Below are 24,847 nucleotides of genomic sequence, written 5' to 3'. Positions count from 1 at the left end.
TCAGCGACTCTTAGCGTGATTATTGTCTGGCACTGTAACTTTTCTTATTTTGGGTGTATTATGAGATGTTTAAGTTAATATTAATTAGCTATATGCCAATTATCCCAATTTTATTACATATTCATATAAGAAACCACTAAACCAGTCGTAGTTTCCACCACAACTACACGTTTAGTCATAGTGTTTGGTGTTTCAAGTGTTGTTTACATGAAAGCAGCGTTGCCAAAGGTTCATAAAATTTTGTTAGAGGTAAAATTCTAGTGATATTTCCAAAATTCCTCATATAGCCTATAAATTTTCACACAAATATAATTATTGATTAAAGAAATCTAAAAATTCATTTAGGTGGAATACTTTTGCTACTGTTTATGTGATTCTAGGTCTAGTTTCTTTTCTGCTAACTTGGTAATACTTTAATCAACTAACAGAAGTTTTTACCAAGGTCGTATTCAGCAACTGTCCGTTTGTAGTATATCATAACTCAGGCAACTAAGTCAATATCAATATATTGCTTCATTACAAAATATCAACAAAATATGAGAAAATAGATACAGTATACTGTACTGCATAAACAATGAATATGTCATAGCGTAGTCTTCTACGAGACCATTAGTTGGCATGTTTGCTTGTAGAAGGGTGTTAATGAGTAATCAGCTGATTACCAAAAAAAAAAAAAAAATTTTGTTACTGTACTTCATTAAGTGAAGGGCAATATAAAAATAGATCAATTTGTTACATATGAATGATAATTGTATTACTGTATTATATTTTATGTCTTGAGTTTGAGTGCTTGTATGTAATAGTTGGGTGTTTGAGTGGTGTCAAACTCCCCTATACAACTTTTTCTTAAGTGTTAAGACGCAGGGTGATTTTTGAGGGCATTTTTCATGAAAAAAGGTACGTCTTATGACACGGGAAATACAGTATATTGAAATAATAAAAAATACTTTGCAAATAGATATTGGCTATACTGTATAATAAAAAAAAAAACTTCGACACAAACTTCTCTACTTGGGATGGGGTTCCCTCAGGAAAATGGAGGTTAGTCTACCTTAAATCTTAGTGCATTAATGAATTCCTTAGTATGTTAGTGGGAAAAATTCACATAATATTTTACAATAATTACAAAATAGTGTTGCATAAATAGCGTTAAAATCACAAACAAATTCATAATTTCAACGCCAAGTTACAATCTCCCTATCATTCCCTCTTCGGTGTTTGACAGTAGAATGTTCATTTTACCCAAGACCACTCTTAAGTGGGTATGCAGCGTGCATCCAAAAACAAGCTCCGTCGTTGACTTAAGCGGGTGTAGTTATTAAAATATATTTATTCGCCAGCATTATTTCTTGACAAAACCTATATCTAAGGAAGAAATTTAGGTTAGTAAATAAGTTTTGATTTGCATTACATTGTAATTATTTGAAAACAATGATGGTATTTGGAAAAAAATGCTTCTTACCAATAGGTATAAGGAAACTTTTCCGAGCTAAAAGGGCACCACTGTGAATCGGTGCAAATCTGCCTTGCTAAAATAAATTCACTATACATTTGCTAGATATTATCTTGAGACGTACTGGTAGTTAGATTTGTATGGGTGATCGTTGTTTTGAGAGAGATTACTGGTTTCATAGATTCTCAATCTTTTATCTTTAACTCTGTATCCATTATGATATAATCTGTGATGACTCCGGAGTTGATTGCCCATGTATTGCTCTTGATGGACAAGTGCTCTTTTCTGCTGTATTACTTGCTCCATGGAGCATTGTAGTGAGGTAAAAATCTTCCAACTTGTATCTTATCCTTGTGGGTTTAAATTGCAAACCCTCTAAACTGGTTTTGTACATCAGGTTTTCTGTGTTTGTGTTTGAATAATGCGAGTTCTAATGCTCAACATCAATCCCAAGGAGTTTTCCTCCAGATCTTACTGGTCTCAATCAACCAATTAGCCTTTTATCATGGTCCTTAACCCTTTGATTATGTTTTGGACTTATTTACAATAGTGAGTTTGTTGTGAAACTACTGTAATGTCATTATTTTTAAACATTAATTTTTTTCATGCAAACTTGTTTCTGTACTTCTAATGTAAGTTTCTGCCCCCCCCCCTTCCCAGTATTTTGCACAGGTCATTGATCAAATGACAAGAATAATTACTTAGCTTCCTGAGGCCAGTAGATCTGCCTACACTTATACTGCTCTACTGGCCGATTACCGTACTTTTTCTTTTAAGATGGACTGAAGTGTCAGGGATGATGTAGTGGTCAAGAAATAGGTGTTTTTTTTTTTTTTATAAATAATGGTTATTTGTAAATGAATTTTATTTTATAAATGTTTAAATGACATCTAACTTAGTTGTAAAACCACCCCAGTTCCAGATATGTATGGTGTGGTGTCATCCGTTTCTATGCTTTTTTAATCTATGAAAATTTGTAATTCGAGAATACATTAATGATAAAATTTGCTTCCATTCACTAACATGTGTTAAGTAAACTGCCACCTTTTCATTGTTATTCTTTTGTTGAGTTTAGTAAACTGTCACATATTCCTTATTATTCTTTTGTCCTAAAATCTTGAAATCAATATTGTGGAGATTTTTTTTCTTTTAAATTACTGTTGCCAACAGAATTTATCATGTTTTGAGATAAAGCCTGATATAGACTTAGGATTTCCCAATAATATTTTTCATAGTACTAAGAATTTAAATATTCAAAATTTAGTAACTATCCGAGAGTATTAACCATCCAACATTAATGTTGGATGTGGCAATCTTTCATTATGTATAACTTATTGTTAATTCAGAAATTTAACTGGATCTGGTGTATAAAAGTATGAACCATTAGTGTTGCTGTTGCTATATTTGATGTATTATTTAATTTTAGTTTTTGCTTTATATTTTAGTGTTTTAATCATGCTGTAGAAAGAGAAGCAATTAATTATAGTTTATAAATCCTGTTATCTGGTACTATTTTGAAATAAGTGATGCACAGTACACTGGGTTTATTACTTGAAAGGCAAGGCCATTAGGCTTTTGAGGGAGAAGTTGAATTGTCTAGTCCATGATGAGGTGATCATCATTGTTATTAGAGTAATAGAGTAACATGTTCATGTCAGGTTGGTGGTTTTGTGTTAATACTATATGGCTGGAGGAGGGAATCCATCCCTTTAAATTTTTGGAAAAAAAAATTCAAGCTTTATTGGATTTATAAGGAAATTAGATTCAAGCAAGGTCAAGGAATTGAGTGATTCTTCTCTAAATATAACTGCTTTGCGTAGATTACTAAGAGACAAGTCTATTAAAATTAATTAAAATTTTAGTCATTGACAAAACACCTGATTTTAAATATTTAACTTAGCCGGTGAATATATAATAGCTGCTGCTCCAGCGGCTCGACAGAAAAAAATACACAAAAACTCGCGAGCGATAGCTATGAAGGTTGCGGGTGTGCCCACCAGCGCCAACTATCGGCCAGATACCACACATGCATGTAAACAAGCCTCAATTCTTCTCTGTCGACCTTGACGACAAGACGTATCAATACTCGCTGTATAACCTGGAGTTTTCTCAACATATTTGGTGAAGTACTTCATTTTGGTTTGAGCTTTCGCAGTGCAGGTGTTTTTCCTCAACTTAAACTCTTGAACTCTTTATTGGACAGATTTAATTGTTGATGACTTAGATTGTTTTTTGGACTTTCTTTGACTAATTCAAAATGGCTGACGCTTCACAAGCCCCTAGATTTCGTAAGTGTAATGCTAGGGATTGCAATAGGCGTCTTCCAAAGGCCTCTCTCGACCCACATACTGTGTGTTCTAATTGTCGGGGTAAAACCTGTCAATTAGGAGATCGGTGTGAGGAATGTGTGGGCCTTTCGGAATTCGATTGGCTCGAATACGACAAGTATTCTCGTAAGCTAGAGAGAGATAGGGTAAGGAGGAGTTCCTCTAGGTCAGTAGATTTTTCCTCTCCACATGCCCCTGAACCTAATCCTTCCCCTGTAGTGGTTGTGCCTGAACCCCCTACTGGCACTCAGGAACCATCGATGCGAGACATGTTACGTGCCATTCATGCCTTGGGTGAAAGAGTTGAATCGTTAGCAACAGATCGTAATCAACTCATGGCTGACGTTAAAGAGCTTAAGTGTCAGAGTGCCACAGCGGAAAATCGTGGGAAAGTGATTAGTGCGCAAAGTGTTGTGAACAGTGTTGCGACCGAGGGTTCGTCTGTTCGTGCCTGTCGTTCACCTAGTCCGAGACCTCTTGCAAGCTCCCAAGCCCAGGGGAGAAGTAATGTCGTACGACTTATGGGTTCGAGAGGCCTTGATCAGCGAACAGACGTTCCCTCTATGGTATCAGGCGTGTCTCACCAAGATCGCCCCTACCATAAGACGAGAGAGACCATTTTCTCCTCGTCATGCGAAGGCTTTTCGCATAAGAAACCGTGGAGCAAGGTTTCTAGGCCCCTTAAGCGAAAGTCGGTCCCTTCAGGACAGGTCCAGCGTCCTGGCTGTAGCCATTGGGACAGCTCTGACCCTTTGCAGTCATCGGAAGACTGCTCGCCGCCTAAGCAGCAACGTTACACAGGCTCAGAGAGTCTTGGTGTAGGCAAGGTTGTGCCTTCTCACACGTTAACCCCGTCTTTTACCGCACCCATTCCCGTTGATCCTAAATGGGTTGTGCTGCAAGACATGCAGATTAAGCTCGCCTCCCTTATGGAAGACTATTCTGCCGACAAGGTTCACGATGATCCCCGCCGTTTAACTCATCGAGATCCTGGCCTTCAGCCGCCAAAACGAGCCTTTGCTCGTCCTGTTGACGTTGGCGTAGCTAAGTCACGTCAGTCACGCTTTGTAGAGCCTCACTCGATACAGTCACGTGTTGACTTTCAGCCGCATATGGATGTTCAGCCACTTCCTAATGGTCTTGTTGACGTTCAGGACGTTCGCCAACCAGCGGAGTTGACTTGTTTTGACGCTGAGCGTCAACCACCGCAGTCTAGAGTTGTTTTGACTGCTCAGTCTAGGCAGTCAAAACAGTCTCGAGTTGACGTCGAACGTCCTCCCGCTTCTGTTGTTGTTGACAGTTCACAGGCTGTTAAGCAGTTACATGACGTAGCGTCCTGGACTGCTACTAATGCACCAGTGCGTGTGGACTCTGCGTCAAGCATTGCCAACCCCTTTGCTTGTTACTCAGCAGTTGTCGGATGAGGATCCTTCAGATGAGGACGTTGCTGACCCTCATCATGATGATCATCCTTCGGATGTAGACGAACCTAGAACGGTTCCTCCATCAATGGACTTTAAGAAAGTCATGTTAATTTTCAAGGAGCTTTTTCCCGATCACTTCGTCACTGTTGCTCCTCGTTCGCCACCGTCTGAGTTTGCTCTAGGCTTACCTACTAACATGCCAGCCTTTAAAAAGCTAGTGCTCTCTAACTCTTCCAAGAGAGCTTTACGACTTTTAGGCGACTGGTTGGAAACCAGGAGGAGTTTGGGGAAGACGGCCTTTGCCTTCCCTCCGTCAAAGCTCTCGTCTAGATCGAGCGTCTGGTATGCCACGGGAGAAGTTCTCGGCTTGGGAGTCCCTGCCTCTGCCCAGGGTGACTTCTCAAGCCTCGTAGACTCTCCCCGCCGCCTAGCCATGAGACGCTCGAAGATTAGTTGGTCCTCCTCGGACCTTGACCATCTGCTGAAAGGCGTATACAGAGCCTTTGAAGTTTTCAACTTCCTTGACTGGTCTTTGGGAGCCTTAAGTAGGAAAATCTCATCGGCTGATAGAGATGTCTCCTTACTGATTATGTCCTGTATGGATAAAGCCATCCGCGATGGTTCCAATGAGCTCGCCTCCTCTTTTACGTCGGGAGTCTTAAAGAAGCGAGAGTCCCTTTGCTCTTTTCTTTCGGCAGGAGTTACTCCCTGTCAGAGATCAGAACTGCTCTTTGCTCCCTTATCAAAGTTTTTGTTCCCGCAACAATTGGTTAAGGACATAGCTTCTTCACTCGTGCAGAAGGACACCCATGACTTGGTGGCGTCCTCTGCTCGCAAAGGGACTCCTTCTACATCCTTTTCTGCTAGACCCAGGATCGACACTCCGGCGTCCAGATTTATTCCGCCCTTTCGTGGCAGAACTCCCAGCAGGGGAAGTACTCGTGCCGAGGGAAAGAGAGGAAAGAAGAGAGGAGCTAAGTCCTCACGTGGCAGAGTCTGACTACCCACAGCCTCAGACAGCAGTAGGAGCCAGATTGAAGAGCTTCTGGCAGGCCTGGGAGAAGAGGGGCGCAGATCAACAGTCGGTTCGGTTGCTCAGAGAGGGGTACAAAATTCCATTTGTACGCAAACCTCCTCTAGCGACTTCCCCCATCGACCTCTCTCCCAGGTACCGAGAGGAGTCAAAGAGACAAGCCCTAAACCTAGAAGTGTCTCTATTGCTAGAGAAGGGAGCGGTGGTGAAAGTCTCGGACCTTCAATCACCGGGGTTTTACAACCGTCTCTTCCTAGTCCCGAAAAAGACAGGAGGTTGGAGACCGGTGCTAGACGTCAGTGCGCTCAACGTCTTTGTTACGAAAACAAAGTTCACCATGGAGACCACGAAATCAGTCTTAGCAGCGGTCAGAAAGGGAGACTGGATGGTCTCTCTCGACCTAAGAGACGCGTACTTCCACATCCCTATACACCCAGATTCCCAACCGTTTCTGAGGTTTGTTTTAAAAAATGTGGTACTGTATACCAGTTTCGGGCCCTGTGCTTTGGCCTAAGTCCTGCTCCTCTCGTGTTTACGAGGCTTATGAGGAAGGTAGCAAAATTCCTCCATTTATCGGGAATCCGAGCCTCCCTGTACTTGGACGACTGGCTTCTCAGAGCCTCGTCCAGTCATCGCTGTCTGCAGGATCTTCATTGGACATTGGTTCTGACCAAGGAATTGGGACTTTTGGTCAACCTAGAAAAGTCCCAGCTGATCCCATCCCAAACTATACTGTATTTAGGGATGGAGATTCGCAGTCCAGTTTTTTGGGCTTTTCCGTCTGCCACCCGAATAGAGCAAGCCCTGCTCAAAGTCCAACTGATGTTGAAGAGAGAACGGTGCTCAGTCAGGAATTGGATGAGTCTAGTAGGAACTCTATCATCCCTGGAGCAGTTTCTCGCTAGGAAGGCTACACCTTCGACCTCTCCAGTTCCATCTAGCCTTTCACTGGAAGAAGGACAAGACGTTAGAGACGGTCTCAATCCCGGTCTCCGAACCAGTAAAGTCATGCCTGAATTGGTGGAACGACAATATCAGTCTGAGAGAGGGATTTTCCCTAGCAGTTCAGAACCCAAACCACGTACTATTCTCAGACGCGTCGGATTTGGGTTGGGGTGCGACCCTGGACGGTCGGGAATGCTCAGGTCTGTGGACCTCAAGTCAGAGGAGCATGCACATCAACGGCAAGGAGCTTTTGGCAGTCCACTTGGCCTTGATGAAATTCGAGAGTCTCCTTCGAAACAAAGTGGTAGAGATCAACTCCGACAATACCACAGCCTTGGCGTACATCTCCAAGCAAGGAGGCACCCACTCCCTCACGCTGTACGAGATCGCAAGGGACCTTCTCATTTGGTCAAGAGATCGAGGCATCTCCCTGTTAACGAGGTTTATCCAGGGCGACTTGAACGTCTTAGCAGACTGCCTCAGTCGGAGGGGTCAGGTAATTCCTACGGAATGGACCCTCCACAAGGACGTGTGCAAGAGTCTTTGGGCGACTTGGGGTCAACCCACCATAGACCTCTTTGCAACCTCGATGACCAAGAGACTTCCAATCTATTGCTCTCCAGTCCCAGACCCAGCAGCAATACACATAGACGCATTTCTCCTAGATTGGTCTCATCTGGACTTGTATGCATTCCCACCATTCAAGATTGTCAACAAGGTACTGCAGAAGTTCGTCTCTCATGAAGGGACAAGGTTGACGTTGGTTGCTCCCCTCTGGCCCGCGAGAGAGTGGTTCACCGAGGTACTTCGATGGCTGGTAGACTTTCCAAGAAGTCTTCCTCTAAAGGTAGATCTGTTACGTCAGCCCCACGTAAAGAATGTACACCAAAACCTCCCCGCTCTTCGTCTGACTGCCTTCAGACTATCGAAAGACTATCAAGAGCTCGAGGCTTTTCGAAGGAGGCAGCCAGTGCGATTGCAAGAGCGAGGAGAGCTTCTACCATTAGAGTATACCAGTCGAAGTGGGAAGTCTTTCGAGACTGGTGCAAGTCAGCATCTGTGTCCTCGTCCAGTACCTCTGTAGCCCAAATCGCTGATTTTCTCTTACATCTGAGAAAGGTTCGCTCCCTTTCAGCTCCCATGATCAAGGGCTACAGGAGCATGTTGGCTTCGGTCTTTCGGCATAGAGGCTTAGATCTTTCCAACAATAAAGATCTCCAAGATCTCCTTAAGTCTTTTGAGACCTCTAAGGAACGTCGTTTGGCAACTCCTGGATGGAACTTAGACGTGGTCCTAAGGTTCCTCATGTCAGACAGGTTTGAGCCATTACATTCAGCCTCCCTGAAGGATCTCACTCTCTAGACACTTTTCCTAGTGTGCTTGGCTTCGGCTAAAAGAGTCAGTGAACTTCATGCCTTCAGTAAGAACATCTGCTTTTCTACAGAAAAAGCCACTTGTTCTCTTCAACTTGGTTTCCTGGCCAAAAATGAACTGCCTTCTCGTCCTTGGCCTAAATCTTTTGATATTCCTTGCTTATCAGAGATCGTAGGCAATGAACTGGAAAGAGTATTATGTCCTGTTAGAGCTCTTAAGTTCTATTTAGCTCGTACTAAGTCATCACGAGGTAAATCTGAGGCATTATGGTGCTCAGTTAAGAAACCATCATTGCCTATGTCAAAGAATGCTTTGTCATATTTTATCAGATTTTTAATACGAGAAGCTCATTCTCACTTGAATGAGAAAGACCGATGTTTGCTTAAGGTTAAGACGCACGAAGTTAGAGCTATAGCAACCTCCGTGGCCTTCAAGCAAAATAGATCTCTGCAAAGTATCATGGACGCGACTTTTTGGAGAAGCAAGTCAGTGTTCGCGTCATTTTACTTAAAAGATGTCCAGACTCTTTACGAGGACTGCTACACACTGGGTCCATTCGTTGCAGCGAGTGCAGTAGTGGGTGAGGGTTCTACCACTACACTTCCCTAATTCCAATATCCTTTTTAATCTGTCTCTTGAAATGTTTTTAATATTGTTTTTTGGGTTGTACGAAAGGCTAAGAAGCCTTTCGCATCCTGGTTGATTTGGCGGGTGGTCAAAGTCATTTCTTGAGAGCGCCCAGATTAGGGGTTTGATGAGGTCCTGTTTGTATGGGTTGCAGCCCTTGATACTTCAGCTCCTGGGAGTCTTTCAGCATCCTAAGAGGATGGCTGGGCTTCGTGAGGAAGACAGACTTACAAGGCAGAGTAATCGTCTAAGTCAACTTCCTTACCAGGTACCTATATATTTGGGTTTTGTTATATTGATAACTGTCAAAAACTCTAAGCATATACGCTGTAAACTTAATTAACTCTGGTCTCTACCCACCGCCTTGGGTGTGAATCAGCTATTATATATTCACCGGCTAAGTTAAATATTTAAAAATATTTTAATTATAAAATAAATTTTTGAATATACTTACCCGGTGAATATATAAATTAAAGGCCCTCCCTTCCTCCCCAATAGAGAAGCAGCGGGACGAGAAGAATTGAGGCTTGTTTACATGCATGTGTGGTATCTGGCCGATAGTTGGCGCTGGTGGGCACACCCGCAACCTTCATAGCGATCGCTCGCGAGTTTTTGTGTGTTTTTTTCTGTCGAGCCGCTGGAGCAGCAGCTATTATATATTCACCGGGTAAGTATATTCAAAAATTTATTTTATAATTAAAATATCATTTTTGAGAAAATAAATACTTGAATCATGCATCATCTAGAATCAATTTGGATTCTTTTTTCCCTCATATGAGTTAAGTTTTTTTTTTTTCTATCAGGAAGATTGAAAAGTCACACTTATAAAAATTCATAATAAATTGATATGCAATTGAAATATCTAAAAAGGAAACTAGAAATTTGGTCCGAACCAATGAGCATTAAAATTTTATATGCTGTGCTTGTACCAGTTAACAAGATTTTACTGTGCTTAAGCCTCCATTGCATGAAATGGTCATGCATCCTTAAGGTATTTGGCAGTGGTAGAATGATTTTAAGTTTATTGTAGTGTCTAGACTGGTTCAAGTACATATTCAATGTATTGTATAAGAAGGAAAGGCATGAAGCTAAACTTGCCTTAGTTTGAATGCTTTATGTTATTGGTGTGATTGAGTATTTGCTTTGCAGTTTTAGCTACCAATCATTTTAGGATGCCTTAACTCAGACTAATAATACAAAATGTTTTGAAGTATTGCATGGCAATTAATTCAAAAGTATAGAAGGACAGCATTCATCTGTTTTGTAATTAATGGAGTCTCACAGGTTTTAGATAATTTTGTGGTAGGCGGGGTTGGGTAGGATAGGTTATTTGATGAATTTTAAGTTCGTAACAGGATGTTTATTTTTTAAGCAATTTAGTATTGATAATTATTGAGGTTTTTAGTGCATACTAGGTTCATTTGATAAGAAAGAAGCTTAATAATATAGGGTAGCTTAATTTGGTTATGAAAACTTAGTACTAGGTCAAGTGAATTATCTATATTATATGTTCCATTAAAGAATAAGGTTTTATTTCTATAAACCTACCCTGATGTTCACATTGCTTCTCTCTGAAAGGTCAAACTTACCGAGATTTAGGGCTAAGGTAGAAAAAAATGTCATTTTCTTAACTGACAATAGGATCATGTCTCTAGTAAAGTAATGAGACAATCTAGCAGTTAATGGCAATAAGAAAATCTATTGGATGCCAGTCTCTTCTGTCTTTTCAGTCACTATCGCATTGGTCTGACTAATTACCCTTCCTCCAGATTGTTAAAATTTTATGCTTTAAATGTGTTTTTCTCTAGATCTGTTAATAGCTAGTAAGTACAGTACATAATTCAAGAGAATGGTTTCTGTGGAATCATGATCTGCATTGTCTTTGTCTCTTGTTGAGGACAATATTATGATTGAAATAACAGCTGTGAGGAGTGTGAAGGTCCCTCTGTTCCTCTCATGGAAAAGTATGTACAGTATCTTGGGTGCCGAAGAAGTGAAGAGTCCGAGCATTCAGAGGGAAATCCAGGGAAGATTAGATTTCTTGATTATAGTGGAAATGATGACAATATTAACAGGCCAGGGCAGAATTTTATTCAACACTCGGCAAACCAATTTTTTTTTAGCCCTTGTAAATTCTCAGAAGGCCATCGAGTCTTTTGTTAAACACTAATAATGATGTTACTTGCTCAATTGCTCCCCCCAACCTGACTTGTGTTACGGGCCACTGGTTCGAGTCCGGCCTTGCTTAAGGGACTCGAGGGCCATAACAAAACAAATAACAATGGTAGGTCGCCAGTCAGTGATAATACAAGGAATACTGACAAATATATGTATTTACAATAACATTTGAATAAAAATTAATAAAAGAAAGGGGAGCACAATAGCTAATTATGTTTTAATTTATGCCACGAGGAGCTTCGGATGGAGTTTGGTTGGCCGTGGATGCAACTCCAGCACAGCAATCACGTTCCCTGGAAGGGGAAATAAATTGAATTATTAACAGCACACTTACTTCTACCGGCTGGGAACACGATGAAGTTGTGTGGTTAAAACCTTTAAGCAAATTAAATGAAAAGTGCAAAGCTTAGGGAATTAAACGTTACACATGGGAATCAACACTGTCACAGGGTGAATTAATTAAAACTAGGATTAAACGGCACACGGGGTCTGGGTATAGGGGGGTAGGATGCAAGGTTCAGAGGGTAGGATTTCTTTAGAGGATACGGAAAAAATGGGATGTGATAATGAAGGGATGGGAGGTTGGGTAAGGATATTGAGAATCTCAAAATCAGACACCTTACCTTAGTAAAAAGGACTCTGGTTCCTTCCCTTATGGAAGGATATGTAAACAGAGGTCCTGCCTCCCTGATGTCTTGAGGGTGAAGAGCTGGTGTTTCCCTCAAGGCGGTTGAGTGAGGAAGAAGAGATGTTATCCTAATGGAGGCTGAGTCACAAAGAAAATCCCCAGTTTTCCCTGGGTAGATCAACCCCACTTGACCCCCAATTGGGGGGGGGGGGGTAGGGGGGATTGGCCTGACCGCTGTCCTATTGGTCAGGCTTGATCACGTGTCCCCACATCCTTCACAGCTCGCTTCCCTCCTTCTCCTGGGACCTCGATGTTGTCACGTGACTCGTAGAAGGTAGCTGAAATTGAGATCTCAGGGGGAGTAGACTGGTATAGGATGGTTGGAGGGGGGTGAGACTCTGGGTAGGGTCCCAAAACTCGTGGCATTTCGACTCATGCTTGCTGGCGGGGTCTTTTGTTATTTGAAAAAAGTGGCGTAATGACCGCCCTTACTAACACTTGTCAAGTCTGGTTTAGTGTGCCATTCATTAAGGGTTCTGATGGGGTACAGCACCTACAGAATCAAACTCCTCTCATAGGGCCCCAAATTATTTATTTACTTTTAACCCTTCTGCTTTGCAACACACATTCCTGCAATCCAAGTCGCTCTTTTAGACTACTAGATTGTGAGGCAGAAGTCAGAGTTGGTATTTTGGATCCTAATATACCTCTACTCGCTAGCCTAAGCGGTCATAAGCAACCACGTGTTTTAGCTAAAGTTGATGGGTTGTATCTTTTTTCAGATGGCATTGTGCTTCATTCGCTTGCAAGCTTGGCTACTTGCACATCACCAAATAATTATAGTAGAAAATTTAGATGCCAATACCTCTACTGCCAAAACTAATCCATTTGCTTATAAATGCACCACAACTCCCATACCGAAATGTAAGCAAATGGGAAAATCAGTAAGTAATATCTCGTCTCATCCTTTCCTAACTGGAAGATCAGGATGAAATAAATGTAGGCGACAACACAAAATATGATGAGGTATTTCCTTTTCAATCCTTTCATAAACTTATTGGTGAAAAATACCCAAATATATTGCTGTTACTTCTAATTCACTGCTTTCAAGTCTACTCTACCCCTCTGTTTTCACTTTGTTGTAGATAGCATCAATAAATTGTTAGGTCAATTACAGAAAACCGGTAGTAGTTCGGGCTCTCATATAGCATTAAAGCCTTCTTTCTATTCCTCAATTACATTCTAACTTGTATAAGATTAATCAGTTACCTAACTTTGTTTTAGGTTACAATTTAGTTTCTTATTGAGTCCATCCTTACTGCTAATAGACAAAGTTCTTCAAGTGCAGGTTTTGCTACCTAGTCCTCTAATAAAGTGGGTAATGAAGCAGGAATTGTTCTTAAACTTCTCTGCTGATTCTATAATAAGGGTAATTGCTAGTTTTATAGGGTGTCCAGATTTGAATTTTATTAGGGATTATCTCATTTACATAATACTGTTTCAGTTGTGATTTCCAGAGCTGTAGCAGCCTTTGTGTATTTTTTAATTAAAAGGAGACAAGTGTGTTCCTTAAAGGTAGGGACAGTTTCTGAGACCCAGAACCATTCGTTAATTTCTTCCCCTATTTTGAGTCCTGTTTAGGGTGTAGATGAGAATATTATAGTAATTAATCAAGGGGGTTCCAGGACTCAGTCTAATGCTATGAGATTTTCTAAAAATACCTATGTTCCACCCTTTAAGCCAACAGCTCCAACAGCATTGGACTTATCGCCAAGGAATTCCTTTCCTAAAAGTGGTAAAACATCAGGATTCCATTCTAGTAAACTATCCGGAAGAGTTGCCTACCCATTTCGTAGACGTTATTAGTGAATGTTATCACTTTCCCTGTAAATTCCTGTAGGATTAATGCTTTTCTATTTCTATTCATTTTGGGAAAGGCTTTGTCTTGATCCTTTGATGCTATCCGCAATCAAAGAAGGGTACCGGATTCCTCTATCTTTCAATCTTCTCCTTTCCAAAAGCCTAATCCTTATCCGAGTTATCTAGCTAATACAGTAAAAGCTCAAATTTTGAAAGTAGAAATTGTGAACCTAGTGAAGAAGAATGCAACAGAAGTAGTTTTATATCTTGCTTAGTAGTTCTACAACTGATTAGTCCCAGTCCCCAAAGCTTCAGGAGGTTTGAGACTAGTTTTAGATGTATTGGCCCTCAACAAATGTAGTTCTCAAAACGTTTTCAGTGGAAACTGCCTTGACAGTTCTGGGAGTGATGAAAAAAAAAAAGTGGATCTTTTTAGTAGATGTATCAGGTGCATATTTTCACATTACTGGTTATCTCACTGTAGGGAAATAACTTTGCTTCATCAATGGATCAAAGGTTTACCAAGTCAAATGCCTGGGGTTTGGACTCGAGGATGGCCCCATCTCAAAGTAGGTAAGAATTCTTGGATGTTGAGTACTGTACCTAGATGATTGGGTAATTTTGAAGGATTCATTGGAAAGGATTTGGGTTCAAGTGCACAGATTACTTGATCAGTTGGAAATCTTGGTCAAATTAAAGAAGTCTCTTCCAGTTCTGACTCAGATGATTCTGTATTGGTGGATGATGCTAGCAACATTTCCTTTTCGAAAAAGAATTACAGTATGTCCTCATTTTTTTTTTTTTTTATTTATTTTTTTTTTTTTGCGTGTGTAAAAGTTCAAGATGTTGAAGCCCATGGATAAGGCTACTAGGGATCATGGCGTCTTTAGAGAAATTTGCTTTTATGAGACATCCGAAGAGACGAGTTTTCCAAATTTCATTGGTGTACAGTGTTGGAAGGGAATTCATGAGCTAGACACAAGTTGAATTACTGATAGAAAACCAACTTCAGCTACTGAGTTGGTTGATGATCACAAATGGTTATCTCAAAGAGTTTGTTGGAAATGGACAATCAAGACCTTTCTCTGCAGATGCTTCACAGGAAGGGTGGGGAGTAACTCATGGAAGTGGATATCACAGGAGTATATTCTCCATATCAATTTATTTTCAAGGAATGAGTTTGGAGGTGTTTTCAGACAACACAACGTTATTACTATACACCTGTTACCAAAAGGCGGAGACAAGATTGCAATTCCTGGACTGGATAGAGAAGGGGCTGTTAACCTGTAGAAATTTGAGAGGAACAAGCCTTCATCCACAATTTATTCCAGCGAAATCGAACATCTTGGCAGATCAGTTGAGCAGGGAAAGTCAGGTTTCCACATCTAACGGTATGTTTAGAGATTTGGAAATGGTTGGGTTGACCAAACATACTTTAGACTTGTTTGTGATGACCCTGAACCAAAATATAGAGGTATTTTGTTCACCTGATTTGGATCCCATAGCTCAAAAAATAGATGCCCTGTTACATGACTGGTTGCATCACGATCTTAATGTATTTCAATTGTTCGCTATATTTTGGCAGGTGATAAACAAGTTCTGGATTTCTAAAAACAGCTTGATGACTCTAGTAACCCGATCTGACCACAAAGATCTGTGGCCCCTGTTGTCTGAGTTTTGGAGAAGGTTATTGTGAAAACCCAATATGCTAAAACAACCAATGTTAGAGATTATTCATCCAAACCCATCCCTGCTACATCTAACTGTATTATTATTATTATTATTATTATTATAATTATTATTATTATTATTATCATTATCATTATTATTATTATTATTATTATTATTATTACTACTACTTGCGAAGCTACAACCCTAGTTGGAAAAGCAGGATGCTAGAAGCCCAGGGGCCCCTACAGAGAAAATAGCCCAGTGAGGAAAGGAAACAAGGCAAAATTAAATATTTTAAGAACAGTAACAACATTGTAATAGATATTTCCTATATAAAAAATAAAAACTTTAACAAAACAAGAGGAGGAGAAATTAGATAGAAAAGTGTGCCGAAGTGTACCCTCACAAGAGAACTTTGACCTAAGACAGTGGAAGACCATGGTACAGAGACTATGGCACTACCCAAGAATAGAAAACAATGGTTTGATTTTGGAGTGTCCTCCTAGAAGAGCTATTTACCATAGCTAAATAGTCTCTTCTGCCATTACCAAGAGGAAAGTAGCCACTGAACAATTCTAGTGCAGTAGTTACCCCCTTGGGTAAAGTAGAATTGTTTGGTAATATGCCAGACTATTTGGTGTATGTGTAGGCAAAGGGAAAGTGTACCGTAACCTGAGAGAAGGATCCAATGTAGTACTGTCTGGCCAGTCAAAGGACCACATAACACTAGCGGTAGTATATCAGTGGTTATCCATCATATCCTCAAAAGCAAAGGGTAATACCAGCTCTCCAGATTGTGTATCATAGGCTCCAAAAGACAGTCTATCAACATTCTGTATCAAGGAAATAGAATATTTTAATTGGTGCAAATCTGTAAAGGTATCATTGACTAGAACTAGTTTTGATAGCATTTTTAAAATGGTACGCTTTCTTATTTATGAAAAGAAACTTGATCTTTCGACAAATAGATTCATGCTTAATTTGACTTTCAAGCATATGAGATTAGATCTATCTCATTCAGTTATAGCGGATGTATTTAGGGCCTTCAGTATTGAAAAGCCTCCTATAGTCAGATCTATCTTATGTAATTTGGATGTGTTAGTACAGTATTAAAAAGGTTCAAAATTTGAACCGTTAGGAAATCTTTTGCTTGAACACCTCACAGCTATAACTTTTTCGTTTTGGTGTATGCCTTTGCGAAACACACAAGTGAACTGCAAGCATTATTTTCTAAGGTTGGATTTGGGAACATAAAATGATTTGGTGTGCTTAATTTATTTTGTGAGGTTAGGGTCCTTACTCATCTTATCACCAAAAATATAGTGTCATTTCTTGTTATAAGGCTTGTTTGTTGAAGCCCAAAAAAGAATTGGATCTGAATTCAATGAAAGCCGTGATAGGTCATGAAGTGTAGCTACATCTATTAATTTTTACAGGAATATATCATTAGGTTTTAATGGCAGCTCAGTGGCATACTGAATCGGTTTTCACTATATTGTACTTTATTTTAAAGAATCAGGATTTCCTAACCAAGAACATTGGGCTCTAGGTCCAATAGTGGTGGGTGGCGATGTAATCTAATAACATTGTGACTAATTAATTTATAATTTAACCTTTTTGTATATTACAAAGTATAGTTTTAGTACTTTGTTGTTGGTTTATGTAATTATAATTTTAGAGACGTTCTCATTTATAAACCATCTGGAGTTGTGTATTCCTAAAGGGTTTTTTTGTTAAAAATAATCTGGAGCACTGTATTGTAAATGTTATTTTGCTTAAGATTTGTTACCAGTTATCTAATCAGGTGAGTTTGGAATTCTATTTTATTTGGTTTCCAGCTGCCCGTTGAGAAACTACTGCTAGAGTGTTATGGCTTCCTTTGACTGGCCAGACAGTACTTAATTGGATCTTTCTCTCTAGTTACGGTTCTTTCCCTTTACCTACACAGACACCGAATAGTCTGGCCTATTCTTTACAGATTCTCCTCTGTCCTCATACACCTGACAACACTGAGATTACCAAACAATTCTTCTCCCAAGGGGTTAACTACTAAACAGTAATTGTTCAATGGCCACTTTCCTCTTGGTAAGGGTAGAAGAGGCTCTTTAGCTATGGTAAGCAGCTCTTCTAGGAGAAGGACACTCCAAAATCAAACCATTGTTCTCTAGTCTTGGGTAGTGCCATAGCCTCTGTACCATGGTGTTCCACTGTCTTGGGTTAGAGTTCTCTTGCTTGATGGTACACTCAGGCACACTGTTCTATCTCGTTTCTCTCCCTCTTGTTTTCTTAAAGCTTTTATAGTTTATATAGGAGATATTTATTTCATGTTTTTCAATATTAATCTTACCCGATGATCATGTAGCTGTCAACTCTGTTGCCCGACAGAAATCTACGGTCGGGATACGCCAGCGATCGCTATACAGGTGGGGGTGTACACAACAGCGCCATCTGTGAGTAGGTACTCAAGTACTTCTTGTCAACAAGAACTCAATTTTTCCTCTGTCGTGCCACCGGCAAGACCTACTAATACGCCGTCCCTAACTGGATTTGTTTTCACAACATTTTGGTGAAGTACACTATTCCAGTTTTGAGCTTTCGCTATGCAGGGGTTTTATCTTCATTTCAAAACTTGAACTCGTTTTGGATAGATTTAATTATGGTGACGAAGAGAGTATGGACTCTCTTTCACTTTTAAATGGCCGACCCTTCCCTTAGACGGAAGTGTTGGTGTCGAAGAGAGTATAGACTCTTTCACTTTTAATAACCGACCCTTCCCTTAGACGGAAGTGTGTTTAGGTTTTTGGTAATTTTGCTTAACAAAGTTAGAGATAGAGACGGAGGGAGAGAGAGGAGGATAAACGTTTCGTTCAAGCGGGTAACGTTGTTCTCGTTTTTTTACTCTTCTCCCTAGTCGCTATAGGGGAAGAAGGTAAAACATTTCTAGAGTTTTATTCTTGTTCCCAGGCTTTATGCGGTGAGAGATTTTAAACGTAGTTTATTTGATTTAGTGTTTAGTCTCTTTTCCAGCCACTGAATTCTTTATCTTTCATTATGTTTTTCTGTTACATTGTAAAACTGTTTTCGCAATTACTACCTTTTAATGAAGGATAGGATTGCGTGTTTCAGGTACAAATCACTTAAAGTTTCGAGTTCAGTGAAATAAGTGCAAACAGAAAATCAAAAGTGATAAAGTGATATGCGCAAAGTGTTACAGTGTTGCGTTCGAGGGTTCGTTTGTTCGTGCCAGTTGTTCACCTTGTCCGATACCTCTTACAAGCTCCCAAGCCCAGGGGAGAAGTAATGTCGAAGGACTTATGGGTTCCACAGGTCTTGATATACGAACAGACGTTTCCCTCCGTGGTTTCGGGTGTATCTACACACGTTGCCGACGTGATCACCCCACCCACACAAAGACGAGAGAGCCCATTTATTCCTCGTCTGCGGAAGAGGTTTCTCGCAGAAACCATGGACCTAATCTTGCAGCTTTTAAGTGCAAGTCGGTCCCTTCCGCGCAAGTCCAACGGCCTAGGTGTAGCCACTGGGTCAGTTCGGACTCGCTCCAGTCATCCGACGACTGCACACCTCCCAAGAGAGGCAAGGTGGTACCGCAACAGGCAGTAACTCCGTCTGTTGCCGCACCAGCTGTTTTAGACCCTCAGTCACAACGGACAGTAGCTCCGTTTGTTGTTGTTTTCATAGACCCTAGTGGTCCATGCTGCAGACTATGCAGTCTCAGCTTGAGGCATTCATGCAGGAGTATCATGCTGAGAAGGTTAACACTGCACCTGTTAACCTACAACCCGCCGAGGTTGTGCGCTCAGCAGATACTGCGGCTGCCTGCTCCCACACTCCACCTGTGAGAGCTCCACCTCCGATGCGCAGTCCACCCTGCCAGACGCATGTTCTTGCTGCTCCATCCGTTGACATGCGTGAGCTTCCGCATCAGCAGTGGGAAGGTGCTGTAGAGCTGCCGGGTTCCAGCACTATGCGGCTTTCTCCGCAACCCATGCAGCATGCTCCGCATACCATACAGCATGCTCCGCATACCATACAGCATGCTCCGCAACCCACCGCAGCCCCTCCCACGCTCCAGCACTCTGCTTTTGTTGTTGCCAGCTCCCACACTCCGACTGCGGAGAAGGTTGTCGATGCACCCGTGGGCCTACACCTCCCACGGTTGTGCGCCCGGCATGGCTTCCTGCTCTCACACTCTTGTTGTGAGAGCTCCTCCACCCATGCACAGTCTCCCTGCCAGATGTATGATGACTCCCACACACAGAGCACTCCGTTGCCGTGCGTGAGCTACCACAAGCTGCCGTGTTTTGACACGGTGTGTCAGCCTCCGCAACACACTGTGGTTACCGCCACTCGCCCGCAGCTAACTAGTCAGTCAGGAGTTGAGGCTTCCCCACACAACTTTGGTTGTTGCTATCTCACAGACTGTCAAACAGTTACATGACGTTGCCTTCTGGTCTGCTACTTTTACACCAGTACTGTATGTCCTCACGCTCCTGTTGTGGTTGACAGTTCAGTTTTTGACAGTTCACAGACTGTCAAGCAGTTTCATAACGTTGCCTTCTGGTCTGCTGCTTTTGCACCAGTGAAACCCTCACTGAGAGAACCTAGCTTTTCTCGGATATGGTTCCTGTAGATGAGAAAGTGCTGTTCTCCCTCCTTCTGATATTCCCTTGAGGACTCTGTCATTTGGAGAGGAGCCTTAAGCTGCTTAGCCTCCTATGGACCTTAATTTAAGCATAACATGCTTCCAGGGAGGGTAAATGGTTCCGCTTCAGTCGCTAACCCCGTCTGTTGCCACACCTGCTCCCTTAGACCTTGGGCTTTGTTGCAAGACATGCAGTCCAAGCTTAGTCCTTGATAGAGGATTTTTTACGGAAAAGAACCTTCTTGCCAACGACCTTCCTACCGGTTGGTTGTACGCCCTGTTGACGCTGAGGTATCCTACTCACGTCCGCCAGTTGAGATGGTTCCTCCACCGGTGCGACCCAGTGTGGGTTGCCAGTCGCACGTTGACGTTAAGCTACTCTCGGAGGTGGTTGTGGTCGTTCAGTGTTTCACTGGGAAGACGTTCAACAACCAGCAGAGGTGACTTGTTGTGACGCAGTGCGGCAACCTCAGCAACCCGATAAGGGGTTGTCTGTACTACCCAGACAGTCTAGACAGTTTCGGGTTGTCGCTGTACTTCCTCGCATCCCCATGGTTGACAGTTCACAGACTGTGCAGCAGTACCATGATCTTGTGTCCGGCTCCGTCACGCATCCACCAGTGCGACCGGCTTCAGCGAGTCAGTCGTTGCCCACTCCGTTGCCGTTTCCTCATCAGTTTCGGATGAGGAACCCTCTGATGAGGACATGGCTGAACAAGAAGATCAATCCCCAGCCCTGCTATCCATCCAGAAGATGCTGAAGAAGGAATACGGCCCTGTCAGGCTGTGGATGAGTCTGGTTAGGACACTGTCATCCGTGGTTCAATTGGTGTCACTTGGAAGACTTCACCTCCGTCCTCTTCGGTTTCATCTAGCTCTTCACTGGAAAAGGACAAGACGCTAGAAGTGGTCTCAATCCCGGTTTCCGGAAGATAAGTCTGGTCTAACCTGAGGAAAGGACTTTATCAACCTTTTATAGGGTCTTCCTCTGACTGTTCAGACCCCCAACCACGTTCTCTTCTCAGACGCATCGGACGTAGGCTGGGGTGCGACCTTAGGCGGTAGGGAATGCTCGGGATTATGGAACTCGAGTCAAAGGACAATGCATTTTAACTGCAAGAAGCTTCTGGCAGTACGTCTGACCTGGAAAAGCTTCAGGTCTCTCCTTCAAGACAAAGTAATGGAGGTCAACACGGACAACTCCCTGCTTTGATGTTCATCTCCTAGCAAGGAGGGACCGACTCTCTGACATGGTGCGAGTTCGCTAGTGACCTCCTCTCCTGTTCAACAGGTCTAGACTTTTCACTAGTAACAAATTTCTTCCAAGGCAACTTGAATGTCTTAGCAGTTTGTCTCAGTAGGAAGGGACAATAATTCCAACATATTGGACCCTCCACAGAGATGTATGCAAGAGACTTTGGGTCACCTGGGGCCAGCCAACCATAGATCTCTTCGCAACCTCGATGTCCAAGAGGCTCTCAATACTTTGCTCACCTATCCCGGACCCAGCAGTGGTTCTTTTAGATGCCTTTCTACTAGATTAGTCTCATCTAGATCTATTTGCATTCCCTCCGTTCTAGATTGTCAACAAGGTACTGCAGAAGTTCGCCTCTCACGATGGGACAAAGTTGACACTAGTTGCTTCCCTCTGGCCCGCGAGAGAATAACTTACCGAGGTACTTCGATGGCTAGTAGACGTTCCCAGAACTCTTCCCCTAAGGGTGGACCTGCTACGTCTGCCACGCGTAAGAAGGTACTCCAAGGCCTCCACGCTCTTCGTCTCACTGCCTTCAGAGTATCGAAAGACTCTCGAGACCTAGAGGTTTTTCGAAGGAGGCAACCAGAGCGATTGTTAGAGCAAGGAGAACATCCACCCTTAGAGTCTACCAATCGAAGTGGGAAATCTTCCTAAACTGGTGCAAGTCAGTATCCGTATCCTCGACCAGTACCTCTGTAACTCATATAGCTGACTTCCTCTTATATCTGAGGAAAGAGCGATCTCTTTCAGCTCCCACTTTCAAGGGTTACAGTAGCATGTTGGCATCAGTCTTCCGTCACAGAGGCTTAGATCTTTCCAACAATAAAGATCTACAGGACCTCCTTTAGTCTTTTGAGACCACGAAGGAGCGTCGTTTGGTTACACCTGGTTGGAATTTAGACGTGGTTCTAAGATTCCTTATGTTAGACAGGTTCGAACCACTTCTATCAGCCTCCCTGAAAGATCTCACCTTTAAGACTCTTTTCCTGATATGCTTAACCACAGCTAAAAGAGTCAGTGAGATTCATGCCTTCAGCAAGAACATCGGATTTTCATCCGAAACGGCTACATGTTCTACATCTTGGTTTTCTAGCCAAACACGAGCTGCCTTCTCGGCCTTGACCAATATCGTTCGTTATTCCAAACTTATCGTATGGTTGGAAATGAACTAGAAAGAGTATTATGTCCTGTAAGAGCTCTTAAGTTCTATTTTAAAAACCTTTACGGGGCCCGTCTGAAGCTTTATGGTGTTCAGTTAAGAATTCATCTTTGCCTATGTCAGAGAATTCTTTATCCTATTATTTTCAGACTGTTAATACGAGAAGCTCATTCCCTTCTGAATGAGGAAGACCAAGCTTGGCTGAAGGTAAGGACACACGAAGTTAGAGCTGTCACAACTTCCGTGACCTTTTAATAAAATAGATCTCTGCAAAATATTTTCGACGCAACCTTTTGGAAAAGCTAATCAGTGTTCGCGTCTTTTATCTTAAGAATGTCCAGTCTCTTTACGAGAACTGCTGCACTCTGGGACCATTCGTAGCAACGAGTGCAGTAATGGTGGGGGCTCCACCACTACAATTCCCTAATTCCAGAACCTTTTTAATCTTTCTCTTGAAATATTTTTGGGTTGTCCGGAAGGCTAAGAAGCCTTCCGCATCCTGGTTGATTTGGCGGGTGGTCAAATTCTTTCTTGAGAAGCGCCTAGATTAGAGGTTGTGATGAGGTCCTTTAGTATGGGTTGCAGCCCTTCATACTTCAGCACCTAGGAGTCGCTCAGCATCCTAAGAGGATCGCTAGGCTCAGTAAGGAAGACGTACTTAAAAAGGCAGAGTAATGGTTCAAGTCGACTTCCTTACCAGGTACTTATTTATTTTATGTTTGTTATTTTGAATAACGGCTAAAATAAGATACGGGATACTTAGCTTCTTTGTTAACATGTATGCTGGTCTCCACCCACCACCCTGGGTGTGAATCAGCTACATGATCATCGGGTAAGATTAATATTGAAAAATGTTATTTTCATTAGTAAAATAAATTTTTGAATATACTTACCCGATGATCATGAATTTAAGGACCCGCCCTTCCTCCCCATAGAGAACCAGTGGACCGAGGAGAAAATTGAGTTCTTGTTGACAAGAAGTACTTGAGTACCTACTCACAGATGGCGCTGTTGTGTACACCCCCACCTGTATAGCGATCGCTGGCGTATCCCGACCGTAGATTTCTGTCGGGCAACAGAGTTGACAGCTACATGATCATCGGGTAAGTATATTCAAAAATTTATTTTACTAATGAAAATAACATTTTTGCTGTTCTTAAAATATTCTATTTTTCCTTGTTTCTTTTACTCACTGAGCTATTTTCCCTGTTGGAGCCCCTGGGCTTATAGCATCCTGCTTTTCCAACTAGGGTTGTAGCTTAGCATTTAATGATAATAAATAATAATTAAGCCATGATATCCTATATCTTTCCTTCAGTGGCATCTTACCTCCATCAGAGTGAGAGTGTCGGCAAAATGAAAATCCGGGGAAGGTTCCTAGAAATAAATTGGATTTTAGTAATAGTGTTTTTTTTTCTCTATACTGTACCTAGCTGATGCTAATACATGTCTGCCCTCTTCCCCTCTGACTTGTGGTGTCAAGAGGATAGGGAATAGTTTTGACTTCGAGACTGAAAAGATAAAGAGACTGGTAGCTCACAGATTCACTTCTTGCCATTAACTGCTAGAGTGTTTTACTTTACTATTGGAAGGAAAGAAAATAGACTTTTCTTTTAATATTTCAGGGTTTAATGTTGATAATTCTCAGCATCTAGAGAGAAGCAATATGAATAGCAGGCAAGTATAGAAATAGCAAATTTATTTTAAAAAATCCTGTTTTTCCAAATGTATTGTAGCATATTTTAAGCTTAAATCATTACTGTCAAAATTTAATTGAAAAAAAGTGTAGGTCAAATTGTGAAGTGAATGATGAAGCTGGTTCTTTAAAAGTCGAAGAATCTGGGAATCTGACAAAGTTGGTAGTTATTGTTAATGATATATCTTACCTCTTATAAATGACAAGTCTTAAAGAATGGAGATTCTGGAGGTTGAAAAATTTTGATCAATAAACCCATTGTTTGATGGTGGTATTCTTCATTTAGAAAATAGAGTACAGTATATTTTTTCATACCTTTGTTTTGGTCACACACTTATTACGGATATAGGACAAACAAAGTAACCCACATAAATCAATACCAAAGGGCTGAGAATGCAAGTTTTACACTTTCCAATCTTTTAACTAAAGATGAATGGTGAACCCAATCCTAATTTGAGTAAACACTGAGATACTTTGTACTTGTGAAGGTTAATACAGAATTTTGTCTACTGTATGAGGATTTTCTGTCATCAAAAGTAATTTTTAGGACT

At 41.5% G+C, this 24,847-nt stretch overlaps 1 protein-coding gene across 7 annotated transcripts in view; it reads left to right on the top strand.

Moving 5' to 3' along the window:
• LOC137634292 (peregrin-like) overlaps positions 1-24,847 on the top strand; it is a 228,618-nt gene that overhangs the window by 34,076 nt on the left and 169,695 nt on the right. The gene's annotated exons all lie outside the window — the stretch shown is intronic.

This window comes from Palaemon carinicauda, chromosome 44 (genome assembly GCF_036898095.1).
Source record: "Palaemon carinicauda isolate YSFRI2023 chromosome 44, ASM3689809v2, whole genome shotgun sequence".
NCBI lineage: Eukaryota > Metazoa > Arthropoda > Malacostraca > Decapoda > Palaemonidae > Palaemon > Palaemon carinicauda.
Note: the sequence above shows the minus strand (reverse complement) of the source record. Positions and strands in the feature narration are given on the sequence as shown.